Genomic DNA, 18725 nt, shown 5'->3' on the forward strand with positions numbered 1-18725 from the left:
AGGGAGATTGAAAAGCTCAGTATCATCAAGAGATGCATACACTGCACACATACCCCTTTGCCTCAGTGCTAGCTGGGGGCTGGCAATGCTCCCACCCCTTGAGCAGCGAGCAGGGAAAAACCTGGGATGGTGTAGGCAGGGTGAGGGTTTACACCCCTCCCTAATAAGAGCATCCTGTTGGGGCCTGGCCAGGTTTCCCCCCCTCAGCTCAGTACTGTCAAAGGGAAGGGAAGGCTGCTCTAGCACCCACCCAGCTTCTAGTCTAAATCACTGCAGGCATGTGCTGGCATTTCTTCAGCCTAGAGGGGAGATCTGTGTGATTGCAAACTGGTTCAACCTAGGCAGGTTAGACTAACCTGCAGAGATTGAATCAATTCAGGCCCAGGCTTCTTGAATGTCTGTCCCTAGCCCTTGAGATTTGTTATAAGTACATGTGCATGTACACGCACGGAAAAACAAAGGAAAAGAAACAATCGCTTGTTCAGTGGCCCAACCAAGTTTCTGAAGAACTAAAAAATCAATGTTGCCCCTGCTGTGGAAGTACAAAAAGAAATTTTCAAGTGCAGATCAGCTCTGGTTAAAAGTTTTGACTTTACCAGATCAATCTGCAACTCTACCTTGAGATTTCAACATCAAGGAAAAATATAGCTCTCTTCTAATGGTTTGAGATTTTTTTTTTTTTTTTTTAAGTAAAAACTTGAACTCATTGATTGATTTGACTCTCTCCCCCTGTGTTCCTTTGTTCTCTAAACTACCAGGTCTTTCCAACTTGCTGCTACTTCTATTCTTTTTGTTCCTTTAATCTGATGTCGGCCATCTGTTGTCTGGTTCTGCCGCTGAAATTCTATTCTGTCACTTCTGAGTCGCGTTCTGTTGCTATAAGTCTCCATTTCCCCCACACATGTCCTTTGCAGAACTTGCTATGCTGAAATGTATGTTCTACATGCAGGCATCAGGTTTAGTGGTAGGGGATGGTTTCACATTTTCTTGCTGATCTGTCTTCAAAAAGCCTGTGCAACAATACAATTAGGATTGAAGGCCAGAAAGAATGGTGGTGACTACTCTTAATGAGATTTGTTTTTGAGTCATTTAGGCAGTTCAAAATATTTAGCTGTACAAGTTATCACTAGAGAAAAACAGTTAAACAAGGGAGGGTTTCCCCTCCATTTATCCATTTATATTTTTACAGCAAACTGGAATCCTGTTGGAGGTCAGTGGAGCCTGGACATCTAAATTAAGCACTTGTGAACAATTTTTAGAGCTGCATAAACTCTAGAAAAAGAGTACACACATTGCCCTTGATTGCAGTAAGCAAGGGACCTGTGCCTTTTTCAGGACCCTTTAAAAGAGTCCTGCCACTAGGCATGAGTGAAGTGGCTAGTATTCGCTTGGGATTTGGATTCAGGGGACTGTGATTCGATTCGGTGATTTAAATCACCGCCCCAAATTGATTCAGCTGAATCCATTTAGGAGATTTGGCTGCTGCCAAATCTCTTAATCACACGGGACCCCATCCCCCACCCACTCTCAATGGCTGCCCTACCCACCCCAGCTCCTGGGGTGGGGGAAGCCCCACTCACTGTCTGCTGCCAGGCAGGAGGCAATCCCCGCTGCCCTGCACTACCCTGTACCATGGGGGAGGGGAATATCTGCCATGAGCCCCATGGCTGTCCCACCCGGACCAGCTCTGGACCTTTAAAAAAAACAAAACAAAAAAAAAACCCCAGACTCACTGGCTGCTCACTGTGGGGGTGAGTCCCACTGCTCACTGCACTGTGGAGGGCTCTGCATGAGCCCCCAGAAGCCCTGAGGCCACTGCAGCAGCTGGTGAGTTGGGGAGGGGGCATTTTGCTTTTCTTAAAGGGCCAGGAGCTGAGGTGGGCAGGGCAGCCATGGGTTGGGGGGGACGGGTGCTGAGGGAGCAGGCAGGGGATGGGGCCTGGCAGGGGTCCACCCATGTTCCTCTCCCTGCCCTCCTCCAGTCCTCTCTCCCCTGCCCTGTACTTACCACTCAAAATCCAGGTCCAGCTCCCTGCTGCAGTGGGCAGGGACTGCTCAAATCGCCAAAGCTCTCCAAATCTTTTCTGAATCGAATCTGAAGCTCTCTGAACAATTCGGACCTCTCAACTGGTCGTTTGATTCAATTCAGATTTGGAGATTAGGCCAGCAAATGGGGCCAAATCTCCAAATCAAATCAGCACCTGAAGCTTTGCACAGCCCTACCTGCCACAGTGCTTGTGGGTCTTCTATTCAAAGGAGTAAGTTAATTCTGCTGCCTTTTGAAGAGCTATAATTATTTTATATTCCAGTAGCATCTAAAAGGGCTCAATGAGATTGTACAGCCCCTGTCAAAAACAGGGCTCCAAACACATAGGGGGGCATACTCCCTGTCACGGAGAGTTAACTAACTAAAGAGGCGAGATGGTGGCTAGGGATAATAATTACACATAAGGCAGCACAAGTGATTGGAAACTGGTTCAAATCTGTAACACAACAGAAGTTCATTGCGCATAAACTGCTTTCCAAATTGACCAAAACCAGTTTGAGAGAAACCTGGATGGATGTAGTATCAGACTTCACTGATTTTTAGGTTAAATCAGTTTATTGAATTTCTGTCCCATATCTCCTCCAGATGTAAGTTAACTCTCAGTCCCCCAGCATCCCAGGATGTTTTGCACCTCCCCTGCAAACCCATGTTTCCAGGGTGAGTGGGCTAGACTTGGCCCAGGGAAGTAGGCTCTAGCACCCCCTAGCTTCTGGCCTAAACCACTGCAGGCATGTGGCTGTATTTCCAGAATCAAAAGTGAATGTCTGTTCACTTGCTTATCAATTCAATCTGTGCAGCTTAGACTAACCTGTGAAGATTAAATCAATTCAGCCTTAGGTTTTTTGACTGCCTGTACATAGCCAGCGGGAGAGGGGAAAGCAGCACAGAGAAAGGAAACTACTTGCTCAAGGTTCTTTACAGGCCCCTGGTAGAGCTGGGAATGGGATTAAAATCTCTTGACTCAGCTCAGTTCCCTTCATAATTTACAGATGCTCCAATACTGCTGTCACTTAACTGTGTAATCTTATTGAAACATAATGGGGTGCTGACAATGGGGCCGAAGGTGCCAGCACTGGGGCATTGGGTAGAGAAAGCCATAGGAAACCCACCAGAGTCCCCTTGCCTTGGTGCAGGAATTGATCCTCTTGGCAAGGGGCGGGGGGGTTGGCCCAGCATCTGTAGGTCGGTTCAGTCTATAATATTTGTTAAGTGTTTGGGAACTCCTGGGCATAAGATGCTGTATAAATGTCAGCTGTTATTAGGGTATCTTGCTTGGGTTATTGATTTCTCCCCTGGTGTTCTCACTTGGATGGAGCAATTTGATGTCCACAGTAGTCATATTTATATGAGAAACTCCCTTGCTCTGGTAGCCTCTCTTTGTGCAATGCACTTTAAAACACCAGAATGTACTTACAGGGCATCTAACCAGATAGAGCTTCCCCACTTGGGCTTCTCATATCTCTTTAGCCCCAGAGGTTAAACAATGAGCAGATCCCAATTGTGTACTGTCTGGATCGCACAATATCCTCCATGATCCGCTGTGGCACTGTACTGTGGATTTTGTATTCAACTCTTTCCCCCTTAGTGAACATATGCAGACCCATTCATCCTTTATCCTACAAAATCTGCTCTTGTTTGAATAAAAAAAAAACACAGAAACCAACCCTGTTCTGTTGTTTCAGTCTGAAGGAGAAAGTTATCATTTCATCTCCTAACAAATATGCTGCCCTAACCTTTGAAAGGTCAGCCATGAAATATGAACCTTTAGCAGGAGCTGATTTCTCTGCACCCCCTCCTCTTTTTTCCCCCAGGAGGCTTCCTGATGCTCTACTTTTATACTGCAAGCTTTTCTTTCTTTCTTTCTTTCTTTCTTTTTTGGTTTAAAAAAGCATCTGCTTCCCTCATGCTCCTTTCAGTCCCACTAAATAACTCTTTCAACTCGTTTGGATCGCTCAAAAACGTTTCATCTGAAAATGGGCCTATGGTGATGATCTGGAGGGGGGGTTTCAAGAGCACCTAAATGACTTGGCACCACAAAGAGAGACTTCAAAAAAGCACCACGGGGAGTTAACGTGAACATGTCAGTAGGGCTTGCAGTGGAGTGTGTCTGTGGGCTTGAAGAGAAGTCCCACTGATATTCAATGAGCCGTGCGTTTACCATCTTTAATTTTCCCCGAGGAAGGGTGCATGTACCCGGAACTTGCAGAAAAGTATACATTTTTGCACTTTCTAAGTCGGTCTAATAAAGGTATCATTTCTGAACCAAGAGGTTTAGGGTTTTGCATTTCTTTTGGTCTCAGACCAACAAGGCTACCAAATACATTCCTAACTCCCGTGCATGTTCTCAAAATCTTCCCTGGTGCTCCATAGTTGCTGGGGTGTTTTCGACATTCCTGCCCCACTTCTGCTTTTGCATAACGTGGGGCATCTAGTCATTCTTGCATCATCAGTAATATCCATAAGACCCAAATCTTCAGCCTCACTCGTGCCAAGAGTGACGCAAGGAAGGGCTGAGCTTACAGCTCTTGTGAAAAGAGTACTGTTGCACCACGGAGCAGGTGGAGCAGGGCTGGCTGGGGCAAGCATTCTGCAGGCAGGGCTGATGGTAGGCCAGATCCTTCTCTGAGAACTGGCAGAGCTTCAACTGATTTCAACAGACTCCCTCATGAAAAGCATGAAGCCCGTTTACACCAGCTGAGGGATGAGTCTAACCTGAGTGCATGACACTCAGGCTAGTTGAGGAAGACTTGAGACTGGCCACATGCAGATGAATGTGGACATTTGTTTCCTTGGGGACAACTAGCAGTGGCATACCTTGTGCTGCTGCTGGTTGTCCCCAAGGAATTTTCCCATGGTATGTGCCCTCTGGCATGCAGCAGGTTACCCCAGGTTGGGTAGGGGAGGCTGGAGCCAGCAACTGTGCTGGCCCCAGCAGCCTTACCTGGGGTCCCCAGGGCTGGGGAAGCTGCAGCCACACTTGTTCCTGCAGCTGGGAGCCTGGTTGGCAGCTGGAGCATAGGTCCGGCCAGCCAGGCTTTGGTTTTGGACAGCGTGCTCTGCCTCCATATGTTCTCCCCTGTTTTTTGTTGTTTTTTTTCATTTTGGGGGGGTTGTGCATGGCTTTTTTTGACCCCGGGATCTCCTGGGGTCAAAACACCCCTGCACTGCAAGGTAGCAGCATGAGAAATTTCTGAATGTGTGGTGTGGTGCCACAGATGAGTCTGCAGTGCCCCACACCACGTGGCCACGCTCATCTGGACATGGCCTGTGGTACTAACTGTTACTGAGCTCTCTTTAAAGCTCTCTTTTGCAGCACCTGCTCTCTTGCACAGGTGCCTTGGTGCGTCTACTTGGAAGCATCTTACCATTAAGACAGAAAAGCATCTTTCCCATATGCCAAGCAGTTGAATTGTTTTCAGATTAAAACCTGCTACATGTTCCTTTGTGAGTGTGGGGCTTTTCTTTACACTCTCACTTCCTTTCTCTGCTCTTTTTCCCCCTTGAATTTTGGCTGTACTTTCTTTGTCTGCAGCACATGGGTAGGATTTTTAAGGCCTTTCCAGGCTTGCAAACCAGGTGGTTCCCCCAGCCAAAAACAGTTTAGAAAGGTGAGCTCTTGCTGCAGGTCTGTCCCTAAGACCTCTTTCTCCCCTTGCTGTACACTATGGACACCAAGGCTAAAAAGGTGAAGGACCACTGAGATTCTCTCATTTACAAATTGAATTGGCCTGAACTGTGGCAGGGCTTGGTGACAACAGTATTGCATGCAACGATTTGTTTTGATATTTAATCTTGGCGAGAATTATTGCCACTTCTAAAACCTTGAGTGACTTTGCCAGTCCTGAGTGATGGGCATAGCACAGTGTCTTCCAGCTTGCTGAGATTTATGACATGAGGCTGAAGTTGCAGGTCCCTTTTGGACTGGGTACACAACAGTGTTTGCTTTAGGAGGCCTGCGTGTGCTTTGCAGGCGTGTGTCATTCATAGACTGTTCCGTCGGTTCTTGGAACCAGTGAGACGAGGTGCTGCTTTGTATAATTGTTCTTAATATAGTAAATCCCACATTGAAGAAATACTGTACAGAGATTAAAATATCAATGGGAGTGTGATTGCTGTTGCTCGGGTAGAGAGATGTGCTGGCATTGGCTGCAAAAGCGGTTGGCATATACGGACAAAATAGCATTTCAGGCTGGGCTAGACTGGTAGCTTACCGCAGTCTATGGAAAGGCTGCTATTGATGTCTGTAGGGATAAGACGGCACTTAAATGCATGGGACTTAAACATGTTGTTAGTGTTAAGCATTTGCTAAAGTGCTGCCACAAGTGAGGAAGATCACAGCAAATCTGGAAGTTACTGACTGGCTTTGCTAGAGGAGTTTGGGAACAGAACTGAATAGGGTGGAGCCCGGACTGTCTTCAACCAGGTGATCAATGCAGTGGTCGCCCTGCAAACTCGCTTGTGAATCTGAAAGTTAAACTGGGTTCTGTACAGCTGATGCTTATTCAACAGTAAGGCAAGCTGTTTTGCAACTGCAAAAGCAATTCTGTCCCCAATGTACAAGTCAAAAGAGAATCCACTCCCTCTCCCTCATATGAGTTTATCTTAGCTTCTGTGGCTGTTAGGGCGCCACTTTGGCACCCTGAAAGTTGCAGGTTTGATTTCCAGTCCTAGCCCCCAGGGCCCACACGGCCACAGCTACCTTTCTCTGGACACACCTTTTGCCAGGGGGCTCTGGTGGCGGAAATGGGAGGGGAGCCAGTCTTGTCAAAGTTGTCCAGGTCTGTGTAGCAAACGCCTACTGCTCTGTATGAGTGGTCCCAGACTCTTATTCTGAGACCAAGTCATAGTTTCATAGTCGGTAGGGACCTGAGCAGATCAAGTCCAACCCCCTGCCCTGGCAGGAAAGAGTACTGGGGTCAAACAACCCCAGCAAGGTGTTCGTCCAGCCTCCTTTTTGAAGACCTGCCCCCCCCCCCCCCCCCCCAAGCCTACTGAGTATAAAGTAGTTGCTTGCATGTTATGGGTGAGACCCTTTGTGGTCCAAATTAATATGTTCCACAGGAGTTGATGGAAGTGGGGTGACTTCTATGCTGAAGATCTGGTCCTACTACCTTTTTATAAGTCCTATGATTTTACTACCATGGAGATCAGGACTTTAATTCTGCTTGATTCTATAGCAAAAGCCTCTTGAATAATCACCTAAAGCCTTGGTCAGGTTTACCACCTTGTCCTGTACACTATACTTTCATGGGTTGCACTGTTAGTACCTCTGCTACCTACCTTAAAGCTAACTCGGGCAGACTACATGCCTTCTAGGCATGATCTGGAGCTGAAATCGGATGTTGCCTTTGTGCTGCCGTAAACGTTTTTACGGCAGCGCAAAGGCCAACCCCCTTGTCATGCCACAGATGACATGGATGGTAAAGATTTTAGCTGCCATGTTGCAGCAGACACCGGTTTGCCTTATGGTGGGAGGGCATGAGCTGCTCAGAGCTGTCCAGGCTCTCCAGCAGCCCTGCAGGGACTCCCAGGGCTTCACGGACTGATCCTGTGAGCCTTGGAAATTTTCCAGAGATGTACACCTGGGGAATTCGACTTGGTTTCCCTGTTTGTAGAGATGCACCCCAAGTGGTGTCCTGTAAGATCAGGCCCAGTGAAGTGGATCAGCTGTGCTGGGACACATGCTGGCACAGCCGACCCACTACTTTTGGCAGTGTCCGTTTCTCCTCTGAGATGAAGAGATGTGGAAGTCACCTATCAGATCAGGGCCAGAGCCATAAGTAAAACACAGGCCTCATGAATTCCAGGCTAGTGTCCTACCTACTAAACAATGCTACCATCAAGGTATTGCATTTTAAGCCCAGCCATTCTCACTTTAGGGTAATTCAGCTGATGTCAACATCTAAATGATTATAATGGAACAAGGGAAGCATGTAGTTCCTTCATTGTTGGCAGGGAATTTGCTACAAGATAGAAAAAGAGAGAGCGAGTAATTTTCCCACAACGTGAGCGAGAGAGACACTTTTATGGGTTTCTTTCCCCTTCTCTGTGTGCAATGGGAGCAAGAGGCAATATATTAGAAGATTTTTATATCTTGAGCAAAAGCTGACACTGCTAAAATATCACATTATCACAAGCTGCCATAAATGAGCTCTTCTAAGAGACACAGCTGGATTCCTTGAATATGGAGGCAAAGTGATTACCGGAAGCCATCAGCAGCCACTGGAAGAACTGTGGGAAAGTCAATAACTTATTAGCACTAGTTTCTGGATTATCTGGTTTCCTAAAGAGACTTTTTTTTTTTTAATCACTCAACTAAATGGCAGTTTCTGTTATGCAACACTGGAGATGATCCTCTCCTTTCTTGACTTCCTGCTCGGTGTTTCAACCCCTCCAAAAAGCCGGAGTAGCTCCCAGGCACACTAAGGGCAGCGTAGTTCCCAACTCTGGCTTTGTTAGAAAGCACTTGTTTTCCACAATGTCTTTGCTTGAGGAGAACTATTCTCATTTTCAAAGACTTCTTCGAGGGGCAGCACAGCTGTTTTAAAAGAAGCTGCTGGATGAGTTATGTTTCTTGTCACTTCTGGACATTAGTGTTGGAATAGTAGATATAATGCTCGCAGACAGTAGAACTTTACCCCGAAAGATCTCGGTGAACTGCATCATTTTAGATGGTGGCACTTCCAGATGGAGTAACTGAGGCAGTCGAGCAGAAGGGCATGTCTACAGCACAGCGTTAGAGTGGTTGGCTTCACCATGTAAGGAAGAGAATAATAGAAAATTAGGGTTGGAAGGAAAGTCATCTAGTCGCCCCATATTCAAAGCAGGACCATCCCCAAATATATCATCCCAGCCAAGTCTTTGTCTAGCCGCCAGGTCTTGAAAACCTCCAAGGATGGAGATTCCACCACCTCTCTGGGTAACCTGTTCCAGTGTTTTAATACCCTCCTCATGAGAGTTTTTCCTAATATCTAACCTAAACTTTCCTTGCTGCAACTTAAGCCTATTTCTTCTTCTTCTGCCATCTGTCACCGCTGAGAACAGTCCAGCTCCTTCCTCTTGGGAACCACCCATAGGTAGTTGAAGGCTGGTACTAAATCCCCTCTGTCTTCTCTTCTGCAGACTAAACAAGCCCATTTCCTTCAGCCTTTCCTCATGAGTCACGTGCCCCAGCCCCCAAACCATTTTTTGTTGTCTTCCGCTGGACTCTCTCCAATTTTCCCACATCCTTTCTGTACTGGTGGACCATAACTGGATGCAGTAGTCCAGATGTGGCCTCAGCAATGCTGAATAGAGGGGAGGAATCGCTTCCCTCCATCTGCTGGCAGCTGTTCTAATAATGCAGCCCAGTATGCCACTAGCCTTCTTTGCAACAAGGGCACACTGTTGGCTCATACTAAGTCTACTGACCATGGTAACCCCCAGGTCTTTTTCTGCAGAGTTGCTGCAAAGCCGATCGGTCCCCAGACTGTGCCAGGGCATGGGGTTGTTCCATCTTAAGTGCAGGACTTTGCATTTGTCTTTATTGAACCTCACGAGATTCCTTTGGGTCTAATCCTCCAATCTGCTGAGGTCTCTCTGAATCCTAGCCCTACCCTCCAGCGTATCTACTATTTCCCCCATCCCCAGCTTGGTGTCATCTGCAAACTTGCTGAGGGTGCAATCCACCCCATCTTCCAGGTCATTGAAGACATTGAACAAAACCAATCCCAGGACTGACCCCCAGGGTGCTCCACTTGATACTGGCTGCCAACTAGACATCAAGCCATTGATTACTACCCTTTCAGCCTGACAGTGCAGCCAGTTTTCTATCTGCCTTACAGTCTGTTCATCCAACCCCTACTTCCTTAGCTTGCTCACAAAGATGTTGTGGGAGACCATATCAAAAGCCTTGCTGAACTCAAGGTATATCACGCTGATTGTTCTCCCTGCATCCACAGAGCCAGTCATCTCAACATAGAAGGCAATCAAGTTGGTTAGGTATGAGTTGCCCTTGGTAAATCCATGCCAATTATTTCTAAGCACTAGGAGGAGGAGGTGATTAGGAATGGATTCCTTGAGGATCTGCTCCATGAGTCTTGTGGGGGTTTTTCTCCAGGAACTGAGGTGAGGCTGACTAGTCTGTAATTCCCCAGATCTTCCTCCTTCCCTTTCTTAAAGATGGGCACTATATTTGCCACTTTCCAATCACCTGGGACCTTTCCTGACTTGTATTTATCCAGCTTTTCTAAATAGTCCCTAACCTGTTTGTTCACCACTGTTGGCTGCTCACCCCTTACCCAAACTGTGCTGCCAGGTGCAGTAGTCTGGGATCTGGCCTTGCCTTTTTTTTTTAAAAACCACTGGCATCGAGTACTTCCAGCCTCTTCCACACCATCTGTCACTAGGTTATTTCCCCCATTCAGTGAGTTTCCCTGCATGTAGGGTCAGCTGCTCCTCTGTGCTCAACTGTGAAAGCAAAGCAGTAAGGACACCCTGGCCATCCCTCTGGCGTTTCACTCAAGATTTGTATTTCTAGCAAGCTCAAGAGTGGTGGCTTTGGCAATCCTCAGTGACTCCCCTCCAGGACTGGGTGTGTGGGGATCACTTACTTGGCAGCAAGACTGAATGTGTTGTGTCTGTGATGGTGATATACCCAGCACATCTTGCCCGCAGCCTCAGGAGACGAGTGGCAATGTGTGACATGCAATACTGCTATCCTAGCCTGACGTTCTGTGTCTTGCCTAACAGACTAGACCTGCAGTGCTACTAATGCAATAATAAATAATGATATCTTGCATCCAAAACGGCTTTGCAAACGAAGAACTAGAAACAAACCAACCCAAAAGTAAAAGTCCAGAGCTGAGAGCTGTAACTTCTCTGTTTCAAATGTGAGAAAAAAGACATACCTTCTGGCACCAAATTAAGAAGGTAGCAGCATCATTAAAGCATGTAAAGGTGTAGGTGAGCAATGTAGGGGGAAAAAAAGAACTCCAAAAGAGTGAAAATTTGGGGGGGGGGATTTTATCCCCCAAAAGTTGTTGAACTCTTTAGAAATTTCCACCAGATCCAGATGTGTCCTACATGGCGCACAAGCTGTTTGATCATGCATGTGGGAGATAGAAAAGGCCCATCTAGCATCCTACTTTTAAAAAAAGATTATTTCCCTAATATATGTTTTTGTGTGTTTTCCAGGGCTGTGTCCACCCTTGTTTTCACTGCCTTAAAGCAATAGGGACCCTTCTTTTCCCTGCTTCCCATTTGTTGCCTGAAGAGACATTGCTTCCCTCCCTGCAGGAATAATAAATATACTCTTAAAGGAAGCCTAGCATATAAAGCAAAAAACTGTGGTGGAAACTCTGGACTGGGGGGCAACTCTTGCACTATGAACCCAAAGCAAACCTACTGAGATTCTTGCAACTGCTTTACCACCAATTTATGTAATACAGGACAGGTGCCCCATGCTGTTCTAAAATGAGGGGCTACCTGACATTTGGGCCTCATTAGACTGAGCAGATCTGGCCTAACTTTTTTTTTTTTTTTTTTTATATACCTATCCCTTACTCTTCTGGCTTGTGACACGGTAAACCGTGGATGCCAGGAGATTTAACTGGTCCGGGGCAAGAACTGAAACAGATTTGGTCTACAGCAGTGGGTCACTATGAAAGTCATAATGTAGTGCAGAGAATCTGTAGAGGAGTGACACTGTAGAGGATTGGCTTCTCCTTGGTGTGGCTAGTGTCAGGGAATCGGACCAGACTCTACCACCTCTACCAGAGGTGGGCAAAATGCAGCCTGGGGGCCAGATGCGGCCCACCAGGCCTTTCTATCTGGCCTGTGGGGTCCCTAAAAAATGAAGAAAATTAATATTAATCTGCCCCTGCCTGCCTGTCATGCAGCCCTTGACAGCTTGCCAAAACTCAGTAAGCGACCCTCCACCCAAAATAATTGCCAGCCCCTGCTCTACAACTTAGCAAGCTCTACCATTCTTGCATCCTGCCTTCCATGATTATGAATCTCCGAAGCTGCTCTGAGTTAAGCATGTGCTCCTGACCTCAAAAACAGCTTTTCTCCCACTTGCTCTTCCTCCCAAGTGCAGGAACATAGTAACTGGGTGCATCTGTATGTGTGGTTTGTGCAGTAGCTTATTCTACTGTGCATTAAAGAGTCGCATCACAAACAGTGCTAATACACAAATGCGCAGTAGAATTAGTCTACCATGCATTAAGTGTCACGAAAAGACATCTGCTTTGCTACTGCGCATTAAGGCAGCCTAATGCGCCTTTATGTAGTACCTCATATTAGAGTTACTCAATCCGCAGTAGCAAAAGTGCATTAATGAATGTGTAGATGTGCCCATTGAGAATTGAGATTGTAGGAAGAGAGACTTCATTCTAATCTGAACTGGTTTGTCCATTGTCCAGTGGTCTATGGAGGATGGGAGGTGTCGAATCGCTCAAAAGAAGCTGATGGGAGCTATATAAAATGTATTAGCTTGCAGTGGATTAGTGCAGTGTGATGTGGTTAGTGCTCAAACGCTAAATGTTTCACAAGGGGAAGTCTTTTAAGCTCCTGTCCTTTCCCCCCATATATATATTACATTAATTTACTTACTCAATGGACCATAATACCTTTATCACCTGTAAAACAGAATGTATACAACTTTAGATACATATTTCTTGCACCATTAAACTATTCTCCCAATGACAGAGCTTATGAATAAGTTACAAGGGGTAAGATATGACTGTTCTGGATATAGCTCCTTGTAATAAATATATGTGTATGTCCGTGTACTTGACATCTACTTAAGGTGCGACCCAATAAAAATATATGAAGGAACATAAATAATGTGTAGGAGCAAATGAGGGGTGCCCTGCAAGTGATATCTGCCTCCCCTCTATCTCCTATATTAAAGTGTTGTTTAGAATAAGCTGTGGCCAGATATTACTAAATAACTTTTGGCCCTGAGATCATATGATGCATGTTTAATTCAGAGGGGCTCCCCCTTGAAGTTCTTCCTAGGCTTCATCAAGGTTTTTCATCCCAAATGGTGGCTGCGTGTCTTGTAAAACCATAGCTTATTTTGAAGTTCTCTGAAAATGTTCATGTCATTCAGACTTTTTTTTTTATGAAAGTATTTTGGATCAAGTATTTCTCTTGCCCTGTTTCTTTTCTTTTCCCTTCATCCCTACCTGTTTTGGGTTCTTTTGGAAGAGTCTGTCAATCTGGCTTGTCTTGGCAGGGCCTGAGCACCCATTTCCACCCATCCATGATGGAGAATCCAGACTTCTTAAAGGGGACGGGAGGGAAGGCATTAACTTACTTGGTGTGGGTTAAGAGGTGTCTCCAGTTGTGTCAGCTGTAGGGTGCTGCTGGACTCCCTTTTCCCTTGGCCATCCCCTTGGAGGGCTGTCCTGTGCAGAGTGGAGTCTGGCAGGGAGAAGGGGTGTGTGGGAAGATGGAGCTGAAGAAGGACCTGGGGCAGCTCCCTTGTCCTCTCCAGGCTGAAGCCAAACCTAAGCTGTGTCCTATGATTGAATCCTCTGGCTGCAGGAAGGCCCTGTTGTATCTGGATTTACAACACCTTCCCTTACTGTATTTTTCTGCCTCTACAGGAAGCCTTGCCACAAAGCTGTTTCAGCCCCTTTTGGGCAGCAGAACAACTTACAGCTCTAACAGCATCTTGAAAGGCACTATTCGCCTTGTTTCCTGCTGCCCTCCCATGGTATTTCCTCTGCCCAAAGTGGACAAATGTAGAGTAATCCAGGCTTTTCTGCCTCTCCTCAAGTCATCCTATTCCTTGTACTACCCTGCAGTTGAAAGCTGGGGTAAGAAGCTGGAGAGAGAGAGAGAGAGATACTTGCTACCAGAGCACATTTTAACATTTGTTAGCTCTGCTGCTGTTCCTTTTGTACAAAGCACATATGACAGGGGGTAATTTATGTCCTGAAATTACAATCCATATGAATTAGCATGGCACAAATACATCATTTCCTAATAATATAGACAAGATGTTTCAAGGAGTGATGATAAGAGGAGCCCATTCCTATACATTCTGGTTTACCCACTGAGTAATTATCTAATCATTTCCTTGTAGTGGTAGAAAAGGTTTCTTATTTTTTTAATTTTTTTTTTTTTTTTCCCCCTGCGCAAAGCAACAAGTGCCGCTTTTGAGGCTGTCATGTAAAACAAGGCCCTGAAATAATGGTGACAGATTGATTTCCATTTTGACGCAAGCAGGTTCCCCAGCGTGATGCACAGCTTTCTAAATAGTTGTGCTTGATACCTGCATGGCGCCTTTTTAGCCAAGGATTCAAAAGTCCTTTGCAAGTGTTGTGTCTCCTCGTCACTTGTGTTGTAGAGACGGGGAACCTGACACTGAGAGAAGGGCCATGGCTTGCCTTCGCTCAGGCCACTTGCTGGTGCTAGGTGGTTTGTATAGATGGTTGGCTCTATGGTACAGAGACCCTCTCTTTTCTCTTCTATATTTGTACAACACCTAGCACAGCAAGATCTTAATTGGTGTCTTGGGCTCCTAGGTTCTGAAATGGTATCGGAAATAGTTGGATATCAAGATGGGTATTTCCATGAGAATGGCTTTCAGTCTACACTTCAGCAGACACCCACCCAACTACTAAGTGTGAATGTCCTTGTTCAGTGGAGATTTCACAGGACCCTTCAAGGTGCTTCCCTATTCAATGCCTTCGTCCTTTGTTGCTGTCAGGTGTCCGTGAAGTACAGTCGCACAGATGCATCTTGCATTATGCCACCAATTTATTCCCTCCTCAAGATGTAATAAACGGTATCCGGATAATCAGTTTGGAGGCAGGGGAGAGGTGAGGGGGGGAAAAAGCATTCACAGATGTGTAGAGAAAAGGGGGAGAAAAAGCCCCCATGGAATTTTTCATCAATTATTTTACCAGATGGCATTATACCAAGAGCAGAGTGAGAAATGACTGACTACTGCCTGACTTCACAGTGCACTGACCTTGCTGGATAATTACCTTCAAGTCTTTGTAACAGCTACCTAGAGCGGATAAGGAAGAGAAGAAAAACCTCACACCCGTCAGATGCTGTTTAGATGCTGCGTGTCATTGTACCGGTAGACAAAGCAGGAGCACAGAAACTGCATTAAAACAACTTGTGTGTCCTATTCATAAAAACAAAAAAACCCCAAAAAACTATAAATAAAGAGACCATGAGGGTCCACTTATTCAGTCCTTCCATAGGTGAAATTCCCACTTGTCTGTCGTTTTTGGTATCATTTATAATTTCACGTGGGGCTTGTGGATATTATGAACAGTAAGGCCCCGTTATCCTAGGGCTTGTACATACACATGGTAGAAAAGTCCATTTCCCTAAAGAGCTTGCAGTGTAAATAGGCTTTATGAGCCATGGGTGAGAGGGGGAAACAAGTATAGAAAGGTGAAACAACTTGTTCGAGGTGACTTTTGTGGGCCAGTTGCAGAGCCGGGAATGTCTGAGTTTGAATCTTGTGATTTGGCCTTGTGTCGAGCGTGTTTTGGCCACTATCAAATCCCTGGTCAGTGAATTCATCGCTCCACATGCATCATCCTGGCCCCTACATGAGTGGATTTTGAAGGGCACAATCCATTCAAAGCAATGGCAAAGAAAAGCCACTTGGAGAGATGTTGCCAGGCCAAAATGTATTTAATTTCTCTGGGATTTATAAAACAAAAGGGAGGAAAAAAACCTCTGCTAAGCCCCAGGCACTTGTATGCGATTGTTCTGGCCTGTACAGCTCAATGAGAAAAAAGCAGCAAACCAATAGCAGAATGTGCTTCAGCAATATAATGCTTGTTAATCAACCCCCAATAAGCAAATAAGTTGATGAGCTGCCCACTTACAGGCACAGATTTCCAAATCGGTTCTTCAAGAGGGTTTATAAATTCCACACTTGGGATTTCAGGTCAGTTTTGGGAGCCTAATCCATGGCTGGGTCTTGGGGTGCACCCAGGGTCGTATATTTATCCATGGAAGTGCAATGCCAGCATGAAGGACAGAAGAAGGATGTTATCTAATTAGTGCCAAGAGACTAGGGTTCATCCCCAAGTCCTACCACACACTCATCCTGGATCTTGAACGTGTCAAGATCCCAAAGCCTTGATTCCTGGTCTGTAACAATGGGTATAGTAATTCTTCATTTGGCTCATCCTTCTGTTTAGACGTTTAAAGTAAAGACTCTTCCTCTGTGTGGTATGTAATGCACCTTCCATAACATAATTATCATGATCCTGAGGCCTCTGGCTCAATTATAGCACGCGTAGTAACAGGTAGGGTATGTGAACATCTGGTTTTGGCAACCTGACTTGAAAACTGGGTGTAGCGATGGCACAAGCTAAAACTTACGTGCATGTGGTTTTGCCACTGCCTCTGCCACTGAGCAGATGCAGAAGAGAATAATCTGAATCTCGAGACTGATTAACCCTAATTGTGCTGTCAGAATAGCTTAATTGTAATGGGTCTACCGGGAAGTTGTTTTTTTGGGTTGTTTTTTCTTTGTTTTTATTTCTTAAATTATAGGGCATTATTTATTAGTGTGATCAGAACACAAGACGACTCTAACTAATCATTTGTTCAGTGATGTATTGAAATTCCCGGCACAACAGGGACAAAATTATCACCTTATCAATATTCATCAATTATTGCTGAGATATTGAACGAAATGCAGTACCGGAGCCAAGCCTCCCATTTTGCTTGCATCTCATAGTCCCATTGTAGAGATGCCAACCTGGATCAGCTCCAAGGTCTCTTGTCTGGGATCTTTTTTATAAGAGTAACTGAACCACAAACTTCCAAGGAAAGTGCAAGAAACCCTGAATTGGACCAATGTGGAACAGTCTGTCTTGAGAGAGAGCTTTTTCTTTGGTGCTTTTAGTTGGAGATGAGCTGGTGCTCTCTAGCAAGATTTTGTTTCCCAGAATTTGGAGGCTTGTTGTGAAGGATAGAAGATTGGGACTAGACTTGTGAACCAAGACTCTTAGCCTCATTAAGCTCAGCGTGTAAAGAAGAACTGGTTCATGTCTTGCATTATCGCTGGACAAAAAACCCCACCAAACAGTCGAAGAAGTTCTCTTTATAGTCTTCAGTGGCATTTGGATCAATCTGAACATCATTATTATGAATTTGTAATAACATATTACATTTATTCAGTTATGATTCTCCCCCTGATTTGGAGGTATCAACACTCAAGAATGTTTTATAATAATTTTTCATTGAAATATTAAAACCTGGAAATGTTTTATAGGCTCCATTATGTAGAGTCATCTGAGCGACAATGGAGCTGGGATGACTTGAACACTTCTCTGAATATTTTACATTGTTTGCACAAACCCCGAGTAGGGCTAAACTCGCTCTAACACTACTTACATCAACTAACTGTTTTTTAATCGGCTCGCTCGATTTGGTTTACCTTTCTTCTCAGATCTCTTGTTAACCTCTGGCAGGAACTACACAGCCGATTTGCATTGTATTTATTTTGGTTTTAATAACCGAATGGACTTTAATGAGGCTTTCTAATTAAAGCATGAGACTAGAGTTCAGGAGACCTGCATTTTGGCTCCTGGTTCTGCCACTGACTTTGGGTGCGACCTTGGATCAGTTGCTTCCTTTCTCTCCTCTCTATCAATAAAGTGGGCATTATGATGATGGACCCCTCTGCATCGCTGGACCGTGATCCCTGTAGTGAACAGTGTAGCATCATTAGACTGTAAACTCTTCAAATTGGGGACTGTCTTTTTTCCTATGTGCATGTACAACACCTTGCATTAGGGGTCTGGATATCAGAGGAAGACATCCCTGTGCTGCTCTAATACAACTGACACTAATTGACTTCGGCAGAAGTACTTGGGGGACATCAGAGTCTGATTTTCAATCTCTTCATTTCTCACAGGTCTTTTATTCTTCTTAGCCCTGTTTCTAGAGCAGATGCCTGTTTGAATCCCCCTTAGATCAGTGCTTATGGAAGGGTGAAAGCTGTCAAACCGAGCTCTTTGCTAGAGTCGCACTCTTCATAACCTCACTGCAGCTCATCCACAGGGAAGGGATAAGGATGTAGAAGTTGCTCCAGGAGACTTTTCAGAGGATGAGAAGAATTGATTTATGTGCAGTCTGTTGTGTTCACCTGCCACTTGCAATGGGGCCCGATACCAAGTTGGGTCCATCTGACTCCCACCTCTCAGCCCTGTATAGTTATCTAAGTGATCTCATTGGCTTCATGGCACTATTTCCATCCCATTGCGCACAATGGTCCACTTTTTACAAAGGATAAGATGATTACCATGATTATTTTAATGCTCATGACAGGATAAGATTGCCCTTCCTCACCCCTCTCTCCTGCATACCTTCAAATCCTTGCTTTGTTTTGTGAATCATGGCATGATTTCTTCTACCTTTGACCCTTTCAACTTAAACTTTTCTTCCATGTGTGAATCCAGCAGGATCTAAAGAGGGATGGCTGTGGGAGAAACTGGATCAGAAAGGAAGCTACTAAGGCAAGGTTTGGGGCAAAATTCTTGTCTCATGTTTGGCCTGATCTATGTGCCATTGAAGACGATGGATCCCTTTGACCACAATAGGTCTTTCCTATCAAGTCCTTCTTCAGTATGTCCCTATCTAGTTGCGACAAGACAACGGGTGTTTTGCAGCCTGCCTCACAGCATGCAGAATTTGATTTTTG

The 18725-nt window shown here is 45.3% G+C and overlaps 1 long non-coding RNA gene across 2 annotated transcripts in view; it reads left to right on the forward strand.

Moving 5' to 3' along the window:
- LOC132251122 (uncharacterized) overlaps positions 1 to 18725 on the forward strand; it is a 138277-nt gene that overhangs the window by 10063 nt on the left and 109489 nt on the right. Inside the window, exon 3 of one of the 2 annotated variants that reach the window (XR_009462934.1) lies at positions 14950 to 15252. The exons of the other annotated variant lie outside the window; for it this stretch is intronic. This is a non-coding gene — a long non-coding RNA (uncharacterized LOC132251122). Of the gene's footprint in view, positions 1 to 14949; positions 15253 to 18725 lie in introns of those variants that run through there. 2 annotated transcript variants of the gene reach the window in all.

The sequence above is a fragment of the Alligator mississippiensis genome, chromosome 6 (genome assembly GCF_030867095.1).
Source record: "Alligator mississippiensis isolate rAllMis1 chromosome 6, rAllMis1, whole genome shotgun sequence".
Taxonomy (NCBI): Eukaryota; Metazoa; Chordata; order Crocodylia; family Alligatoridae; genus Alligator; species Alligator mississippiensis.